The sequence below is a fragment of the Choloepus didactylus genome, chromosome 18 (assembly GCF_015220235.1).
Source record: "Choloepus didactylus isolate mChoDid1 chromosome 18, mChoDid1.pri, whole genome shotgun sequence".
NCBI classification, from domain to species: domain Eukaryota; kingdom Metazoa; phylum Chordata; class Mammalia; order Pilosa; family Megalonychidae; genus Choloepus; species Choloepus didactylus.
This window is the reverse complement of record NC_051324.1, coordinates 41,692,578-41,696,094: the sequence shown is the minus strand read 5'-3', so window position 1 is coordinate 41,696,094 and position 3,517 is coordinate 41,692,578. Positions and strand designations below refer to the sequence as shown.

The following is a 3,517-nucleotide window of genomic DNA, read 5'->3' as shown; positions in this document are numbered from 1 at the left end:
CTGGTTATATTTGTGAAAGTTTTGCAATCCTTCCCAATAAAAATTTTAGATGTGTATAAATGGAAAATAGCAAAAAGTGTTTAGCAACATAGCCATACTGGGAAACCTAGGCCGAGTTCACCTAAATACAAGTCATATCACACAAACTTTTTTCTTTCTTGGCATTATCGAGGAAGGAGAACCATTAAAATCTACTTTGAGGTTTGATCCCATCTTATATATGACATCCTCAACAACAAGTGAGAAAAAAGGATCTGAATTATTCCAATAGGAGGGTTCAAGCACTGGTAATCAAAGCACATTGCATGTGCTAGAAAGGGAGAAAACGGTTGCTCTACAGTGGTTTTTCCTCGGTCCAATGTAAATATACTTTTCAAGGCAGATTTTAATAAGCTGTTACATCTTCTATGTTAAATTTAGAACTCTGGAATGGGTATAGTTATCAACTTGGAATAAAAGACTGAAACTGAATGTAACTGACTACATGTCAAAAGCAGAGTAAAAGTCAACAGGCACAGAAGGCAAGGGAAAAACCAAACTGCTCTCTTATATAGAGAAAAACAGCAAATATGACTTGATTTAAGTGAAACAACATCAGGCATGTACATGTTTTACAAATATGGAAACGATACTCAACTGTAGTATCAGGAATGATACTTTAAAATTTCCTGTTTTGGCTTTTTTAATTTAAGAGGAATAGGGAGAAACTTAAGCCTATAGGGGGTACAGAAAACGAATGGGATCTAGAAAGGGTATTGAGAGGAAGTGGGAAGTTAGGAAACACCAAAAACAAATACATTCAAACGGATTTAGAATTCCTCTAAATCAGTCTCAGAAATGTTTCCTAAATTGAGAGTTTTGGTCAAAGAATTTCGTGACAATAAAGGTGACTATTTACCTTACAAAGAAAGTAGGTATTTAAATGTAAATTAGAAATTGTGCTGTTAAAAATTAGTCACTGACCCTATTTTAGAAATTGAAACGTAAGTGCTACTATCAGTGATACATGGCAGAAAACTGCTTCCAAAAATAGAATTTGCCATAGTAGGACTTGGCATTAACGAAAGTCTTTAGAAACAATTGCTTTTTGTATTTAAAGCCCAACATTTTTACTCTTACTAATGAAATCTAACAGTTTTAACTAATGTGAAAAATATCTCAGCTATGTTTAAGTTTTCTAAGATATAACTTGAGAATATCTAGAATGTTCTCATTCAATGTACTGGGCTCAAAACCAACTAAACTTTTGAAATGCATCTAGGCTAGACTACATTCCTTACATAGTATCATTGTCATCATCTTCTTCATGTTTTCTCTTCAGTGGATTTGATTATTGGCAGTATTCTGTGATGAAGCCATGTTGGTGGTAATAAGAATATTTTGGGGTCTAATCACTGAAGGATTACTTAGAACATTTTGAACTGCAGTTGTTGTAGGAACTGGTTTGGCAGGTATGGACTGAGAAGGTGGAATCTGCACCGTAAATCTTTGGCTTGTCACTGGCACTGGAGTTGCAACCTTATTTGGGACAAATACTGTTTATGGGGCCACTTTAGTAGGAGTGGTAGGTCTGCTCCTATCAGCACCAACACCTAACCATGAACTAGTCTTCCTTGGTTAGGTCCCTTTTTAATCAAGGACTTCCGCCTATAGTCTGGAGCTGTTAAGCAGTATCTGTCAGGTAGCTGTCAGTGGTAAAGGGGTTTTATTTTTCAACCTTGCAATATCCAGTAAAAAACCTCTTGGGGGAGGAGAGGTAGAAGATGGGTCAGCACAACACTGGATTGCCAGTCTCACATCATCGGCATCAACATTAGGTTTCTTAGCAAGGCTTGAATAAATTTTTGTATCATCCAGAATTGTAGTCACATGTGAGAAAGCAATTTCCAACATTTGATTTATAACTATTGGTTTGTACTCTGTAATTCCTATATCTTTGAGGATCTGTGCCATCACCAAGGCATCTCTTGGAGCGTTCTTGGGAGCTGTCATCTTGCTCAGCTCCATGTTATCCACCCTGATGTAGTTTTAATATGACCTCTACCTATCTCTTTCTAGTATTTATTTTCTGTTCAATGGTCTAAGGAATAATGCTCAAAGGCAACCTCTCCAACATGTTCTGTATAATAAGTGATCAACTGTGACAGAGAGAATGTATAAAGGTTGAATTCAACATGAAATGTGGATCTTATTTAAAAAAATAACCTATGTTTTTCAAATCCTTTCCCATGTTTTACACTTGTGAATTCACCCATAAACATCATTACAAACCAGGCATTTGGGAATTATCCCATTCACTATCCTTTATCAAATTTACTAGTAGCTGATTTGTGTTTCCACATCATCCATCCCCAAATGCTTTTCATAAATAACTAGGGTTTTCAAAATTATTCTTTTTTGTTTTTATAATTATAAAAATATCTGTTGTCCTCATGAAAAAATCAGAAAGTAATGGAAAATCATTAACATAAAAAAAGAAAAATAATACAAAATCCTCTCCCCTGAGATGATAACTATTAACATTTGGGTAAATATATATATATATATATATATATATATAGAAAGAGAGAGAGAGAGAGAGAGAGAGAGAGATGCATGATGTTTTTTCTACCCATAGAAATAGAATTATATTGTACATGCTGCCTGGTAATCTGTTAGTTTTACTTCATATATTGTGGACTTTTTTCATTGTCAATAAAAATACATTTACATCCTTGTTTTTAATGGCTATAGTCATTAAGTCAGCAATATTTATTGAGTTCCTACTAAATATAAGACATGCTGTATTTCATTACACGTATACTCCATGATAGATTTAACCAATTACCTATAGTGAGGCATTTTATGTCGTTTATAATTATTCACTGGCATAATCAAGTCTACAATGAATATCCCTGTAAGCTTACAACACAAGTGATAGATGCAGACATGTTTGGACGTACTAGAGAAGAGCCAACATCTTTGAAAATTTTCTGATTGTACCAGGCAAATTTCATGCACATTTTCAATTTTGATACATATTATTAGATATTCAATCAATAGTCTGTGAAAAGATTAATCAGTGAATCATTCAGCCCTTTCCTTTTCATTGTCTCTGACACCTTTCCCTGCCTCTAGTGTATTTATAGGTACAATTATACTCCCATGAGAAGGTAAACAAGGGGGAGGGAGAAAAGTCAATGAAATCAGCCTGAGAGGGTTATAGCCTTGTCAACATTCAGGCATATACATTTTTTTCATTCATCAAACATTTCCTCAATGCCAAATATGTGGCAAACCCTATTCTGGGTGTAGTTTGCAATAAGGACTGAATGCTTTCAAGTACCTTATGGTGTGACTAGAGCCACTTTGCTTACCACTTCCAAAAAATATGTACTCCAAGTATTAGAGTGTATGGAGAGTGCCTATTTCTTCACACTCTGTATAACAGCAGGTATGCATTCTTTACCATTTTAATACAATAATAGCATTCTTATAAAATGTGACTGTAAGTTTAAGTTTACTGCAGGTAAACTTA

General features: G+C 34.5%; 1 pseudogene; it reads right to left on the bottom strand.

Annotated features, from left to right (window-relative positions):
- Positions 1 to 1,276: 1,276 nt before the first annotated feature.
- Positions 1,277 to 2,007, bottom strand: LOC119514102 (annotated as a pseudogene).
- Between the last annotated feature and the right edge of the window lie 1,510 nt (positions 2,008 to 3,517).